General features: G+C 44.4%; 1 protein-coding gene and 1 long non-coding RNA gene across 11 annotated transcripts in view; one reads left to right on the forward strand and one right to left on the reverse strand.

Moving 5' to 3' along the window:
- The window catches only part of GATAD2A (GATA zinc finger domain containing 2A), a 110,176-nt gene that overhangs the window by 81,475 nt on the left and 12,104 nt on the right, over positions 1 to 16,597 (reverse strand). For 2 of the 10 annotated variants that reach the window (XM_054013437.1, XM_054013432.1), the window contains exon 1: positions 4,000 to 4,144. The exons of 6 other annotated variants lie outside the window; for them this stretch is intronic. The gene's annotated coding sequence lies outside the window, so the exon portion shown is untranslated. 2 more of the 10 variants (XM_054013434.1, XM_054013433.1) reach the window with 2 other exon arrangements.
- LOC128828636 (uncharacterized) lies at positions 4,435 to 11,160 on the forward strand. Its single transcript, XR_008443217.1, has 3 exons — positions 4,435 to 4,608; positions 8,386 to 8,457; positions 9,260 to 11,160. It is a non-coding gene; the product is annotated as an uncharacterized LOC128828636 (long non-coding RNA).

Consider the following 16,597-nt stretch of genomic DNA (forward strand, 5'->3'; position numbering starts at 1 on the left):
CTGATACTTCTGAGAAAGGAAAATAACCCTCAGAATGCATCTGATCACATGTGCCTGGGGAGGCATCCTTCCTCACCCCTGTAGGTGACTGGCTAAAGCCCTGGAGCCTGAAATTTGATCTTAATGTAGAGCTGCAAGTGTTATGAGCATGTTGCAATGCAGGCAATCCTGTCCTCCACCCCCCCCAGACCATGAAGGAAGGGATGAACTGGAGGATTCATAGATTCTAAGGCCAGAAGGGACCGCTACAAATATTCAGCTGAATTAAAGCATATATTGTAAACTCTCTCATCTCACTTTAAAGACTCCAGCTGAAAAGCAGCTCAACTGCCACACCCACTCAATTCTTAGTCTATATCAGAGGTTCTCAAACTGTGAGTCGGGACCCCAAAGTGAGTCCCAACGCTGTTGTTATGGGGTCACCAGTGCCGACAGACTTGCTGGTGCCCAGGGCTGAAGCCCAAGCCCTGCCGCCTGAGGCCAAAGCCCAAGACCCCCCCGGGGTCGTGTAGTAATTTCGGTTGTCAGAAGGGAGTCGCGGTGCAATGAAGTTTGAGAACCCCGGTCTATATGATGAAATCAGCAAATGTGCCAGTTATGGATATGGTTGTCCACTGAGAAGTGATCTTTGGCTATCAACTCAGTTCATGTAGGACTCAGGGACTTTAGATGATAACCATATTCAACTATTACCAGTGTTAGCTGGATTTGAACCAAACTACCCTGAGGAGATGCCAAAATTAGATCAGTGGTAATCACCAGAGAACACCTGCAGATCACTAAAGGAAGTCGCAGAGAGCCACAAAATAGCTGCACTGAATTGTGATGTTTTAGCAAATAATGCAGTATCATTACATGTTGATGTATCATCACAACATAGGCTTGTGTTGCAAAGTTCTTTTCTTACTTTCCATTCTCAAATGCTAGGAAGGAGAGGATTTTCCTCTCTCTTCCCATCCTACACCACCTGATAGCTACCAGCCACAAATAGTCTCATGTGACTTGAGCATCACAAGTTGACTATCATATGCTAAGACATCCAGTCTTCCCAGTTCTCGATACATAAATTATAGTACAGTCTATAGTCCAAAGACCAAAATACAAGACTGGAAATCAGATGAGCTGGGTTCTATTCCTACCCCTGCCACTGACTTCTTGTGTGATCCTGGCAAGTCACTTAATTTCAGATTTGCAAATGTTTGTGAAGTGCTTTGAGATTTACACATGAAGAATGGTATACAAGTACTAAATAGCAGTATTATAAAATATCATTCGGGTATATTTAATTCCCTGTAGCCATATATATCATAACTTGTGATAACTAAACATTTGAGTCTTGTGCTGGAGAGAGGATAGCAAGCGTGAGCAATTTCCCTTCCCCCCCCCTCCCCCCCAAACAAGCTGTCACACTGGTAACACTTAATACAGTCACTGCTTATACTGCAACATGCATGCAGTGTTGTTGTAGCCGTGTTAGTCCCAGGATTATGTCTACAGTACTGCAACTTGGCTAGTCTGTATTTTCTCTGCCTTTCATGCCAGAAGGTGTCACTGTGGCACCACTTCCACAAAAACTACAGCAGGGACTCCCAACATTTATATTATGTACCATTTCTTAATAAAAAGTCAGTCTAATGGACTGCTCACAATACCCCCGTGCCAACTACAGCATTTGCTTACACGGAAAAGCAATATTCTAGAAGTATTTAGTGTTTTTCATCTGCCTTTAATATACTAACTTGGGGGTAGGGGTGAGGGGGGGGTTCTCTCCTTTCCCATCTGTTATGTTCTTCTTTTTCTTCCTCCTCTGCATGCGCTTCTCTGCCACCTGGTCCTCTATTCCAACTGCATATGCTTCCCAATTTCCTGCCCCTCCTCTTTCCAAGTGGCAGGGAAGCATGTGCATGGATCCTCTTCTGCCCCAGACACTTCACTCTCTTCTCCTACTGATGGCTGGTAACTCCAGTCTCATTGGTGTCTCTCTTGTCCCCAAGGGTAGCTCACTTCCTCTCTTCCTGTGCAGCAGTGGTCTCCAGTAGAGGCAGCAAAGCTGCTGTCTCACTTCCAGCTGCATTTATAGGCCTCACTGTCCTTTGCATCTAACAGCCTAAACACCTGTAGGTGCTAGTTCTTGTTTCCAGCTGCTTCATGTGCACATTTAATCTTGGTCTATGGACCAGTTTGAGAACCTCTGACTTTGGAAATGGGAAGATAAAAATGGAAAGGGCAGGGGTAGCTGGGAAAACACAAGAGAAAGTAAAACCTAAGTGACTCATTTAGACTTTCATATGAGAGTCTAAAGGCCACAGACTTAGCATGCATATATGTATCTAGGTCTGATCTGATTAAGGGGGGAAAAAAAACATAAAAAGGTAACACCCTAATGAACAGTATCAGGGGACACACAACAGAGACTACTTCAGTGGTTTTGGGCAACTGACTTAGTCTCTATGCCTCAGTTTCTCCATATAGAAGACAGGGATAATAATTCCTCAGAAGAACTTTGAAGATGCAACATATTAAGTACTAGCCTTCCAAATACACCCCATCCTCCACAGCAAACTTTTCCATAATTAATAAAATTTAGAGCGGTTATAAATACTGAGTGTTCAGGGAAATATCCCCTTTAAAATTTACTGTATAAGGATCTCCCCCACATTCACTAATCCTTTACATAATGAAATGACCAATACAGACATCTAGGCAATAAGCCTATTAAAAAAAAAAAAAGAAAGAAAGAAAGAAAGAAAAAAAGCAGGCGCTGTAGATCTGTCTAGTCATTGCTGATCCATCATAGGTAGAAAAATCAATAGAGATCGCCTTGATCAGCAAATTAAACTGAAAAACCCACCCTAAGGGGGAGGGTTTATAACCAGGAAGGGGGATCTTTGGCACGAATGTCTAAACTGCAGGCAAAAGCCTTGCCACCCTTTTGCCGGCTACACCTTTAGCAGCAGGAAGGACAGTCGACTGAAACAAGGCAAGGGGAGGGGAAGAAGAAGAAAAAAAAAAAAAAAAAGAGGGGGGACTCTTATTCTGACATGAGATTCAGTCTGGCTGCCAGCCGGGTTAAGTGCCACGACTGGGGCTCAACCAAGACACACAAATTTGTCCACTCGCCTCCCCCTCAGCACACCTTCCCCACCCCGAAGACCACTCCCCACCCCCTAAGGAGCGTATGCTACACTTCTCCCAAGATAGGAGGGAGGGACAAAGCAGCCACCCATTTAGTAACCCCCCCCCAAAGAGACCTCAAACTGAAACGCACCCCACTTCTCTAACTACAGCCCCCCACCCCCTCCAGCACACCACCCCACGCAAAATATGCTACCCACCCTCCAACAGAAGAGGCAGATCTGAGTCGGACCATTTTAAAATCGCGCCGTTCAAGGCAATGGGCTTTCCCCTGCATCCAACTCCACTACAGGCGCTTTCCAAGCCGGGAGGGAGTGTGTGAGCGTGTGATGGTGGAAGAGGAGGAGGAGGAGGAAGAGGAAGGAGGCAGGGGCGAAAGCTTGTAATAACTTTCCGAAACAAATGCTTGAAAGGCATTTTAAAAAGCCCCACAAAACCAAAAAAAAAAAAAAACACATGATTTGCACCCAAACCAACCGCATTTTAAGACTCTATTCCTGCCTGGAATTTTGGAGCGAATCATACAGTAGAAACTTTTCAGGCACCCAAGAATTGCAACTCCCTGGTTTCTCTTTCATGGCCCCCACGAGCAAAGGTACAAAACTATTTCCTTTCCAAAAGTATAAATTAAAAAAAAAAAATCCAAGGCAGAAATACAATTAAATTCTAGCAGCCGGACAAGACTTTGCACTTTCCTCAGGTTAACGAGGACTGGCTTTAGCCCCTTTATATTTGGGGAACACTCTCTCCAGTTCCCTAAAAGCAAAAGGAGGGGCATCCATGCCAGTTTCCTTTTACAAATAACTTCTATTCCCTCCTTCCCCCCAAAAAACCCCAAGGAGAACTTTGAATCAGTGAACTCACAATCCGAGGCACTGCCCCGTAGCTCCCCCACAGATCCGCACGATCTAGGTCCTTTCCCGGGATTAAATAACTAGCACCCCGAGCTTTTTGTGCAGCCGGGGATCCCTCTCTAATCCTCTCCGCTGCTGCTCCCCTTGCCAAATAATGCGCTTCTTACACATGGAGTCGCGGCGTCACTCCTCAGAGCATGCGCAGCGAGGCCAGCACACTTTAGCCCATTACGAGCTACCCCCCAAACACAAGGGAGCTCTTAATTAGCTCCAGCCTTGCAGCTGGAGGCTCGTGCTGGGTGCCGGGACATATGGAGCAGCTGGGGGCGGAGAGGGTCGAGTTTCCGGGCAATGGTGGGCCAGGTCTGTGACCTGGGGCACCATTGGTAGAAGGGGTCAATGCACATGGCACAAGAACAGCGATTGGCTGGGTGGGGGGTGAGACGCCCAGGGAGGGATCGAGATGGTTTTAAGGAGTTGCTGCTTGCAGCGGGGGAATGCTACGTACGCCTCTGGGCCACGTGGATAAGTAGCCAAGAGGAAGAGGAGGATGCTGCTGGCAGCGGATTCAATAATGCTACTAGCCGGCTGGCCCTGGCAGGGGCTCCACGTGTTGGGGGTGAGTATTATAGTGGAGCGGCTGCCTGCATCCGTTCTGGTTACTAGTCTAGTAACCAGGCGAGGTTTACAGCTCCAATTCTCTTTCCCGTGCGACTGCCGCGCGGGGCTTATTCCTAAATCCTGAGCGGTAGCGGCACTGCCCAGGATTGGGGGTGTGGAGGTTCACTGCTCCTTCACCTCCTTTCGAGGCAGTTATGGTCTACTCTGCCCTCCGCAAAGAACCCCACCAATGTACTGTCATGATGTGAGATTCCAGCTACAATCTATTGGGCTACCTATTCCTGTGTTTGACTCCATGGTCTGGCCACTGTAGCCTTCCTAGGCTTCCACCACCTGTGCCAAAAACTTCCCAGTGCTTCACTCTGGTGGAGCTTAATGTTTGGACAGCCAAGAGCTGAGATCTAACTTCTTTCCTCCTTTCTTAGTAGCTTATAGCCAACCACTGTGAGGCAAATAGGTGGTACCCCAGTGGATTTACCATAAAACAAATTGTGTGGTGGTATGGGGCACCCAACAGTGGGGGGGGGGGCAAAATGCAGGACAAATATCTGACAACCTTCCTCTGAGTCCTGGCCAACGGTGCAGCAGGGTGCAGGCAGGCTGCCTGCATGCTGTGGCCGGTGGCCCCCCCACCACTCCCGGAAGCGGCTGGCTGCTGGCATGTCTCTACATGCCTCGGGGCGGAGGTGGCTCCATGCACTGTGCACAGAGACCCACTGCCCCCTTCCTCCCAAGGGGCACGCAGAGAGGCAAGCCCCCTGCTTGCATTGCCTCCCTTCCTCCGTGCCACTTTGCTCCTGGAAGCGGCTGGCATGTCCCTGTGGCCCCTGGGAGTGGGGAGTGTCTCCACACACAGCCCCAAATGCCAACTCTGCAGCTCCCATTGGCCACAGTTCCTGGCCAATGGGAGCTGTGGGAGGCCCCTGCAGGCAGCGGCATGTGGAGACCCCCCTGACCTCAGCCTAGGAGCTGCTGCCGGCGGGGTGTGGGTGCCAGTTGCTTTGGAAGCTGCAACACCCCCTCCCACACTCCAACCCTCTGCCCCAGCACAGAGACTGCACCCAGCACCAAAACTTCCTCTCAAAGCTTGCACCTTCTCCTGCACCTCACACCCCTGCCCCAATCAAGGTACCTCACTTTATTTTCATTTACTTCCCATTACTTATCATATAGGAGGAGGATGGGGGGGGGGGGGGGGGAGAAAAGAGAGAATGTTGTTTTTCTTGGCTGGGTCTGGAGCCCCCCCCCCCCCCCCCAAGAAAAAACAAAAAAAGTTGCTCACAGGGCCCCACTAACTCTAAATCCACCACTGCCCTACGGTTTTCATCATTCTCTCAGCCTCTGGTGTTGGAGGATGTTGGGAGGCGGGGTGTAGAAGGTCCCTGGGTAGAAGAGCAAGAAAGGGCTAGAATGGTCATGGATGCAGCAAGTTTCTTTCCAGGTCAAGTGGGAGAGATTCCTTTTGGCTGTAGGCCTCAGCAGAGGTCAAGGAACCAGTAGTAGTAGTAGTACTCTGATACCTCACCCAGTATTGAGGGGGATAGGACTCCAGCTGCTCCTAAAGCTAGAAGTTACTTGGAAGCTACTATATAGTTTGCTGGGGACACTCAGGGCTTTGGCAGGATTTAATTGGTTTTATTATGCCACAGGTTGGTGTGGTATTAGACACTAGAAGGCTGAGGTCCAAAAGCCTGCTGGTTCATATAATGTTCTATCTGTACATGTGCTGCACAGTACAATTCCCCCAACAGCGAGAACTGATGACTCTGGATAGAAAGAGGAGAGGAGACTAAAATTGCCTAGCTAAGTTTGTTTAGTCTAGCAAAATGATGGCTGAGAGAATATGATTGCTCTCTTTCTAACTCCCTCTCATTCCGACACACCCTTAAACACCTAGGAGGGAAAAGAGATCTTGCTAAAGGACAATGATGGCACAAGAATAAATGGCTATAAAGTGGCCATGAATAAACTTATTCTGGAAATTAGAAGAGAGCTTCTGTTCTAGAACATCACTTCTCTGATGATTAGGTTTCCAATGGGGGAGGGAGGGAAACAATCTAACTAGCTATCAAATGGAGCTTGATAAATTTATGAATGGGATATGACAGGTTACCTGTGATAGCTGAGGATTGGACTAAATGATCATGGAGGTCTGTTCCAGTCCTATGTAGACAACCTACATGATGCAGAGTCCTAACACTTGTGCAAATCACTCAGTCTCTAGGACACCATCTCTAAGACAACAAAGGAAAAGATTTGGACAGCATCAGAAATTGAAATCGCTTCCCTGCTGCATAGGAAGCAGCAACTGGGTTGATGGGAGACTAGGTATGAAGACTCCTGTACCTAAGAATCTCAAGATGGCCCATATTACTGCTAACTGGAATTCTGCACTGAGTTCATTCTATCATAATTAACAAAGCAGCCCGAGAGATCTCTTTAAATACAACTGAGGCATATTTTTCTATGTAGCTTACAAAATGAATCTGCGTCCCTTTAGAGAGGTAAAGACTAGGGTGCACTATTAGGTATGGAAGGAAGAGGCCCCACCCCAATTAATGTGCCCAGGAATCAAAATACTCAAAAACCAGTGGGAGAACACTTTAACCTGTCTGGTCATTCAGTGACAGACCTGCGGGTGGCTATATTACAACAGAAAAACTTCAAAAACAGACTCCAAAGAGAGACTGCAGAGCTAGAATTGATATGCAAACTAGACACAATCAACTACGGTTTGAATAAGGACTGGGAATGGCTGAGCCATTACAAACGTTGACTCTATCTCCCCTTGTAAGTACTCTCACACTTCTTATCACACTGTCTGTACTCGGCTAGCTTGATTATCACTTCAAAAGTTTTTTTTTTTTTTTTTTTTTTTTTCTCAATTAATTGGCCTCTCAGAGTTGGTAAGACAACTCCGACCTGTTTATGCTCTCTGTATGTGTGTATATATATCTCCTCATTATATGTTCCATTCTATATGCATCCGAAGAAGTGGGCTGTAGTCCATGAAAGCTTATGCTCTAATAAATTTGTTAGTCTCTAAGGTGCCACAAGTACTCCTGTTCTTCTTTTTGTACACACACACAAGCAAATCATGATTGTGGGATGGTTTTATCTGTGTGTATGTTTACCATTCCTAATGAAGATCCTTTGAAACTGTATTGTGCCACATCTTAAGGCTGTCGGGTAGATTCAGGTGGGTCAAGTTATTACTGGAATTCCAAATTGGCTGTGGTGCTGAGCTCTCTCACTTGTTTCCATTACTTAACCTTTGGTGTGGTCCCTGAAAGACTCCAGGTAAGAATCCTCCTCTTTCCTAAATCAAACAGAGCTCAGTGAATGACCTAACTGACTCTGAGGTTTGTTTGGTATGTTAAGGGTTCTGACCAGATTATAGTTGTGATTCAGGACTACAAAAGAAGGGCTGTGATGGCTAAATCAGCTTTCAGACTATTACCAGTTCATTCCAGGGGCTTGGATTTATCTGGCTTTGCCCTGGATGGGCATTTGTTATGACAAGCTAATGCCAATAGGGATTTCTTGTGCAGCCTCTGAAAGGCTCCAGTTCATCTCCCATCTAGACTGGGATGTTTTTGTGGGAGGTGATCTGTTGACTGGAAGCTCATCACCTTAATGGTTCAGGACAAAGTGAGGCAATGTTGAATCACTTTCAGCAGCACGTATCATGTTAGGGTTTCTGTTTGGCTTTGGAAGAATGAGGATCCTGCCCCCAGATTCAAACCTCTACCACAGTATTTCTTTTAAAATCCAGGTGAGGCACGCATCTTGTGAAAGAAAATGAGCATACTGCAGGAGTTTGGAGAGATGAAAGTAGACCGCCAAGGTAATGGAGTACTGACCTTTGCTTGTTAGGCCCTGAATCATGTTCAGCCATGGCCTTACTTCCATTACCATGTTAAGGTTACTAGGGATATGCAGCTATCAGAGGGGTAGCCATGTTAGTCTGGATCTGTAAAAAAGCAACAAAGAGTCCTGTGGCACCTTAAAGACTAACATCGGTATTGGAGCATAAGCTTTCGTGGGTGAATACCCACTTTGTCAGATGCATGTAATGGAAATTTCCAGAGGCAGGTATAAATATGCAGGCAAGAATCAGTCTGGAGATTACGAGACTGTGAATGGCTAGCCAACTACAAAAGCAGTTTCTCCTCCCTTGGTGTTCACACCAACTGCTAGAAGAAGGCCTCACCCTCCCTGATTGAACTAACCTCGTTATCTCAAGACTGATTCTTGCCTGCATATTTATACCTGCCTCTGGAAATTTCCATTACATGCATCTGACGAAGTGGGTATTCATCCACGAAAGCTTATGCTCCAATACATCTGTTAGTCTAAGGTGCCACAAGACTTTCTGCATATCCCTAAAAAGCAACAAAGACTTCTCCGTCTCAGAGGTGACACTTTCTAACCATTTACTGGTTTGTCATTTTAGCACTCCAAATAGGAGTGGCCTTCAGATATACAACTGTATTATGCATCTGGGGGGGTTGAGTGCTTCATTATCAGGGGGTGGGATTTTTTTTTGTTTTGTTGTTCCATAACACATTTTGAATATAGTGTCTCTCTAGTATGACAAAATGCATTGCCAGTTTCTCTCTCTCTCTCTCTCATATCCTTGATTCTAGGAATATGGTGTTTGACTGGCTGCTGAAGCAGACAGATTCCCATAGTCATGGCAGGAATACTGAGAAAAGTTTGGGTCTCTCTATGGTCTGACCTCTTCCTGTGGATCACATCCTGTAATTTATAGCCCACATAGAGGCTCAAGGGCTGGACTGTTTCAACAGCAGCATCTTATTTGCCAGCAGCGTCCTCTGTTTCCCAGGCAGCTAGGTATGGGGAATCTTGCAAAGAGGTTATCTGAAGAATGGGCTACATCAGATCCTCTCTCAAAAGATTCATTGCCTTCTCATTATAAAACAGCATGAGAACTTGGGAGCATGTCAGGAAGGCTACAGCATCAGGAGTGGAGAGCCTCTTGTTCCACACAGTATTTACAGCAACTATCTGACATCTTCAGGGTTTGAAACTTGGCAATGGGACCCGTTGGATGGCTTGCCTGGAACCTCGTTGCCCAACAACCATTAGTTGGGGATCTGCCCCTTCTTTCATCACCATCCCCAAAAAAATGCTTCCACAAAATAGACCGAAGATTCAAAGTTCAATGGGGCAGCTCTACTGACAAAGGAAGAAGCTATGCCTGGAGGTTTATCTGCTTATATAACTGTAGGATGACCAGATAGCAAGTGTGAAAAATTGGGATGGGGGTATGGGGTAATAGGAGTCCATATTTAAAAAAAAAAAAAATCCCAAATATTGGGGATGTCCCTATAAAATGGAGACATCTGGCCACCCTGTAGAACTGGCAGGGGGAGGGCTTGTTTGTCCTGCATGAGGATGGATGTCTGCTGACCTTTGCATCTTATGGCACTATTCCAGAAGCCTTTTGGCTCTTCTTGGCTGCTTCCAGGTGAGCTTTAGCCCAATGCATTTTAGACTGAGGTCACAATGTCTGCAGTGGCAGCTGGTTTGCTGTAGGATGGTCTATGTCCTGGCCTTTGGTAGCTGGGGATCAAATTGCTGTAGTGTGTCTGTGCATCAAGAGGGACTGAGTAGAGGAGAGATTTCTTTTGGTAGCTGTAGCTCTCTTCATGCCCAGGATCTGTGGATGCAGTTACTGTATTATGGGTGCACAAACTAGTGGTGGAGCAGAACTACATTTGCACACCATTCAGGTGTGCAAGGGATGAGATAGGACCAGCTCCTACCCATAATATATTATCTGATGGAAGAAACTCCTTGGTGATAGGTTACGGAGATCATCTGTTGGTTAAGCTTAAAAGACTGAGTGGCAGGAGAGAGATCACTTGATCATTGCGTGTTAGGTTCACTCCCTCTGGGGCACCTGGCACTGGCCACTGTTGGCAGACAGGATACTGCGCTAGATGGACCTTTGGTCTGACCCGGTACGGCCGTTCTTATATGTACTCAAACAGATGTATTTGTGGCAAACCTGATTTGGCCAAAACTTTTGCCATGGTTCATAGTGAGAGTGATTACAGAATTCATAAAAGCAAACTGTAAAATAAAATTTAGAACTGCCATTGGTGTGTCTTTTTGAAATATGACCTTGTGTATGACTGTATAGTTGTTCCACATTGTCTGGGTACAGTATTGCAGACTGAAGAGAACACGTTCCTTTTGCCTATCTGTAGGCTGATGAAGAACTTGTGGAGGTGAGGTGTGCCACCTAAGTGATAGGCCAGTGGCATTTAGTAGGTAACCATTTGAGGGTGGATGTAATTCAAGTGCAGCTACTATTGGTGTGGGATGCAAGAGGTTAACAGGTTGGTCTCTCTTTGCCATCAAAGTTCAAATCTTTTGTCAGATGCTGCTGTGAGGTGGATTCTTCTCTCAAAGTGGAGCGGGGGGTCCTTCAATCTTGAGTCAGGAAGAAAGAGTTGGGGAAGCAAACTAGTACTGGATTTTTTTTTTTAAGTTTGTCAGCTGTGGGGATTACTTGAAAGTTGTGCTGGTATTACAAATATTTAACCAATAAAGTTTCAGCCTGCTGCCATTTAAACCACAAATCATGTTTGTCTGTAATTTTGTTGTACCCTGAGCAAAAGCAAAATACCAATGCCACAGTATGTGCCTGGGAATATGTAGACAAGATGCAGTAACTCACTCACAACAGATCTTTGCAGGATGCTGAAATGATTACACATAAGTCAGTGTTGGGAGGTATAAGTTCTATGAAACTACTACTAGATAAGCAGAGAAATGCTAGAGCTTTAACTACCACAGATATATTTTTGGTACACAAATATAATTAAATATAACCTGTTCTAATGTTTTTTTAGAAAGTATCTTAAGAAGAAAAAAATTGGCAAGACTTAACAGATGGCTAGTGATGCAAAATTTCTTATAACTTTAAGAATTCTGCTGGTCCACATTGTTTCTCATCTCCTCCCTCCCCCCCCCCTTTTTTTTTTTTTTAAATTAAGTCAGAACTACTTAGTTGCAAACAGCACAATAATCTGACACTTGAAACAAGGGTAGTCACAAAGGGAATAAATTACCCCATCTTCTCTCTAAGTCTATCATGTAAATAACTTTTCAAGTGGGGATGGAGGAGAGAGTCGCTCTCCTGCATTAAAGAAGTGTTATTCAGAAACACCCATTAGGTGTCCTAAATATCAAAGCTGATTCTAAAAAATTTCCTCTTGGCACTACTATGCTAAGTCTTTGGTCACACCAATTGACTATTTGGGCACCTGCATGATCAGTTTGAAATGGCCTCACTATCATGCAAGCAAGTAAACAGTGTTGTATCTGCACTTGTATCTACTCCTGGGCCTTCATTTGTGTTTATCATCTAGTATGCTGACAGACGTGGAACTTCTAAAATAACTACAAGAGTTCTTTTCAATTATGCCCACAAAGGTTTATAGCTTTAAACAAAGCTGTTTATGTGGACATTTAAAATACATGAATAGATTCTTCATACCTGGAGCCACACTGCCTTGCCTTTATGAACACTAAGTAGTGAGCAAGGTCAGTACGTGTAAAGACCTAGAGTGGTGCAGAAAATATTTCAGTAAGTGATGCTTTTCCCTGTGGGAGTAGCCAACAGAAACTGAGCATGGTGCTGGAAGTGCCTTCTTTCATATGAGGCTTAAAGCTAAGGTGTTGACCACTTGCCCTTTTCCACAATCATGGTACCTCTCAGAAGAGAAGCTCCAGTGTCCAGTCAAACATCAATCTGCGTAACTACGCTCTCTGCCTGCCTGAATTCCCTCTGTAGCTTCAGTTTGAGAAACTATTCACGGTCATAAAATATTGTGGGATTAAAGTTTCATAACAGGTGTTTGCATTTTCAGTGGTGATGGAAGTGATCTTATATAATACAGCTTGTTTTAAAAAGTAAAATGACTTGATCTTTCAGAGTAAAAAATGATAGGAATGTAATGTGAAAAGAGCTGCTGCTTAACCTGATGGGGGAGGGCACAAGGACTTTGTCACTTTAACAATTCCCTTCATGACTCGTGTGATGTGGTGGTGCCTTTGGAGGAGAAATATAAAAGGAGCTACAGAAATAACTTCGATCCCATTTTTTGTCAAAGAATTTTAAGTTTTACTGTGATGTATCACCTGACCACATGATCTTACTGTAAGCCTTCAAATAAAATGAGCATTTTATAACACCAGCAGTTTGAAGAGTTCAATGTCTGGCTGTAAATAAGCTTGAATCGTGCAAAATAGTGTGTAAACAAGTATTAAAGTTGGGCTTACACTGGTTTGAGGTGTGGTACTAAACTCTTATCACATTCAACAAATGTCAATTTTTCAGCAAAAGCCAGAGCCTAAAATATTTATTTACAATCGTTTTTAAAAATCACTCTTGACATTAAATGAAAATACTTCCATTATCTGAACTTTCAGAATGAACAAAATCTCAGACTGCTTACAACTTCTTCCATACACCTTTGCCAGTTACTATTCTGCGAAGATGATTGAGGAACAAATTTTATAAATATAGATACAGTTCCTAAATCTGGCCTATCTGATGGGGCAAAACTATACAGAAGCTATTTTAGTAAGCATACTGGGGAAAATACACAGATGTATCTTTGTTTGCTGGCATTGCATCAGATGATGCATGTTAAAGCACAGTAAAGTATTCCCTTCCCGCTCCTCATCTTGGCTTGATTGCTGTGTTTGTCCCTAACTGAGTACAGAGTAAGGTGTGGACAAATGGGAGAATGAAGTGAGACAGCCATCAGAATTCCAGAGTTGAGATTGGCAGGTTCTGGCTGTCACTAGGTGACAGTGTTCTGCAGAGGAGGGCACCAGCTCCACTTCATTAATGAGACTCCTATGTGGACTGGTGCATGGGCTGGTAATAGGTGGGTGGCCCTTTGAGTGTTGCCAGTTAGGCTAATGGGACAGAAGCAGTTGTGAGGTTTGTTTTTAAAAAAAAAATTTTTTTTGGAGGGGGGGTTAGGAAGAACTAGAATTAGCATGTCTTAGCAGCAGTAAGCTCAAGTATACGTTTATTCTAAGATGAGGTGGAACAGTTTCACTTATGAATGGGGCACAGATGCACAGGATAAAAGTGGCATACATAGTCTGTTCCAATAATCAGAGCTGATGCAATATGATCCTGATTCATGCTAAAGCTGAGCATCTAATTAGGAAAGCAACATGATTGCAGCTGGAGCCATAAAGTCCTGCTATTAAAGAGCATTCTCCCCAAGGTCTTTCCCTAGTTCCAACCACCACCTCTGTGGATACTAACATGGCTCTTGTCAACTTGAACAGTAGCTCTTAACCTTTCCAGACTACTGTACCCCTTTCAGGAGTCTGATTTGTCTTACATACCCCAACTTTCACTTCACTTTAACTACTTGCTTACAAAATCAGAGCTAAAAAGACAAGTGTCACAGTACAATACTACTGAAAAATTGCTTACTTTCTCCTTTTACCATATATCAATTTGAATAGAAATATGTACTTAAATTTCAGTGTACAGTATAAAGAAATAATTGTATGAAATTTTAGTTTGTACTGACTTTGCAAGTGCACTACTTTTTTTTGGGGGGGTAGCCTATTCTAAAATTAGGAAGTATCTAGATGAGGTGATGTACTCCCTAAAACAGAGTTCTCAAGCAGGGGTCGGGGGCCGTGAGCAGGTTTAGACTCACGGAGGCTCAGGACAAAAAGCTAAAGCCCCACCACCAGGGCTTGACAGTGAAGCCTGAGCAACTTAACTTTGTGGGGGGCCTGAGGAATTGCCCTGCCTGCTACCCCCTGATGTCAGCCCTGGCTTTTATATGCAGAAAAGTAGTTGTGGCACAGGTGGGCCATGGAGTTTTTATAGCCATGAGGCAGGGGGGGAGGTCTCAGAAAGAAAAAGGTTGAGAACCCCCACCCTAGAAGACCTCTATGTACCCCTAGGGCTATGTGGTATCCCTGGTTGAGAATGCTCCAATACTTCCTTCTTCTCACACCAATAACTCAACCATTTTGTACACCCTTAACCAAACTGTACCTGGAACTTCTTGCTGTAGTAATAGAGCAGAATTAAATAGTTGGTGGAACCTTGAAAAAAGGTGTATGGTTTAGGGTAAATCCTAATACATTGAAAAGCAGATGCTATGAATGCTACTGACAAGCAATGCTAATTCTCTCATTAAATCCAAGACACTCTTGCACATCAGAGCTTACACTTTCACAAGCCCTTCAATAAGGAAAGGTACAGAGGGATAGGATGGCTTAAAGGAATAGTGAAAGTCATTATAGCTTTCACCATTCAAGCCTTGTAGATAGGAGGGGAGCAGTAGATGTGATCTTGACTTTAGTAAGGCTTTTGATACTGTCTCGCATGACCTTCTCACAGATGCGCTAGGGAAATACAATCTAGATGGAGCTACTATAAGGTGGGTGCATGACTGGTTGGAAAACTGTTCCTAGAGAGTACTTATCAAGTGGAGTCCCACGAGGTTCTGTTCTGTTCAATATCTTCATAAATGATTTAGATAATGGCAGAGAGAGTACACTTACAAAGTTTGTGGATGATACTAAACTGGGAGGGATTACAAGTGCTTTGGAGAATAGGATTAAAACTCAAAAGGACCTGGAGAAATGGTCTAAAGTAAATAGGATGAAATTGAATAAGGACAAATGCAAAGTACTCCACTTAGAAAGAAATAATCAGTTGCACACATACAACATGGGAAATGACTGCCTAGGAAGGAATACTGGAGAAAGGGATGTGAGGGTCATAGTGGCTCACAAGCTAAATATGAGTCAATGTTGTAACACTGTTGCAAAAAAGCAAACATTATGCTGGGCTGTATCAGCAAGAGTGTTGTAAGCAAGACAGGAGAAGTAATTCTTCCACTCTACTCCGTGCTGATTAGGCCTCAACTGGAGTACTGTCCCCGTTCTGGGTGCCACATTTCAGGAAAGATGTGGACAAACTGGTAAAAGTCCAGAGAAGCGCAACAAAAAGGAGTGAAGGTCTAGAAAACATGACCTATGAGGGAAGATTGAAAAAATTGGGGTTTTAGTCTAGAGAAGACTGAGAGGACACATGCTAACAGTTTTCAAGTACATAAAAGGTTGTTACAAGGCAGGGGGAGAAAAATTGTTCTAACTTCTGAGGATAGGACAAGAAGCAATGGGCTTAAATTGCACCAAGCGTGGTTTAGGTTGGACATTAGGAAAAACTTCTTAACTGTCAACCTGGTTAAATACTAGAATAAATTGCCTAGGGAGGTTGTGGAATCTTCATCATCTGAGATTTTTAAGAGCAAGTTAGGCAAACACCTGTCAGGGATGGTCTAGATAATACTTTGTCCTGCCTTGAGTGCAGGGGACTCTCAAGGTCCTTTCCAATCCTACAATTATATGATTATACTGTGGCAGCTTACTATTGCTTTTAGTCTGCATCCATCCCAATGCAGCAGTGTTAAGTGGCTAACAATTCTAATGGCTAAATATTATTCAGACCACCTAACTCCTGAGAAATTGCACATGGTCCAGATCAATCCTGAGGAGTCTGGTGGGGAGGGCAGGGAGTACCTGCTCAGCTGTTCCACAATTATAATCTGAAAGGAGCCCAGGCAAGTGGGCTACCACCTCTACCTTCTGCAGGAGGCTGCAGCAGTAACCTCCACTGAGCCACCAATGTGGAGTGAGGGGAACTTGCCAGCTACAATTCTGAGAGGATACAGAGGAGACGAGATTATTCCCTCTCTATTGAGAAGAAACATAGGGAAGCCAGTCTTTCCCCTTACTTTCTGGGGATAGTCTATTGTTGTATGGCTGTGGAGAAAGTGGAGTAGCAATCTACCTCCATAGGAAGGAGTGAGGCTGGGTACCGGCTGCCCTGTGCACCTTTCCATTCCATTAGCCTGCAGCCTAAAGTGTGGAGGTGTGGTCTGCCACCACAAGCA

This window comes from Malaclemys terrapin, chromosome 24 (assembly GCF_027887155.1).
Source record: "Malaclemys terrapin pileata isolate rMalTer1 chromosome 24, rMalTer1.hap1, whole genome shotgun sequence".
Taxonomy (NCBI): Eukaryota; Metazoa; Chordata; order Testudines; family Emydidae; genus Malaclemys; species Malaclemys terrapin.